The following is a 427-nucleotide window of genomic DNA, read 5'->3' on the forward strand; positions in this document are numbered from 1 at the left end:
AGAGATGAGATAGGTAGGAGAGTGATAAGAAGAGAGGGATAAGGGTAGGAGAGACATAGGAAGAAAGGGATAAGGATAGGAGAGAGATAAGAAGAAAGGGATAAAGATAGGAGAGGTACGGGAGAGATAAGAGAGATGAGAACAAGATAAGGATAAGATAAGAGAGAGATAATTATAAGAGAGAGATAAAGATGGGAGAAAGATAGGAAAGATAAAGATAGGAGAGACAGAGATAAAGATAGGATAGAGATAACGATAGGAAAAAGATAGGAGAAATAAAAATAGGAGAGATAAAGACAGGAGAGAGAGATAAAGATATTTGAGAAATAAGAGAGACATAAAGATAGGAGAGAGAGATGTAGATAACATAAGAGAGATAAGAATAAGATAATGGAGATATAAGGATAAGATAATGGGGGATAATTAT

General features: G+C 34.7%; 1 protein-coding gene across 1 annotated transcript in view; it reads left to right on the plus strand.

Annotated features, from left to right (window-relative positions):
* LOC119588309 overlaps window positions 1-427 on the plus strand; it is a 9,612-nt gene that overhangs the window by 3,550 nt on the left and 5,635 nt on the right. The window lies entirely within an intron of this gene.

This window comes from Penaeus monodon, chromosome 23, assembly GCF_015228065.2.
Source record: "Penaeus monodon isolate SGIC_2016 chromosome 23, NSTDA_Pmon_1, whole genome shotgun sequence".
Classification (NCBI taxonomy): Eukaryota; Metazoa; Arthropoda; class Malacostraca; order Decapoda; family Penaeidae; genus Penaeus; species Penaeus monodon.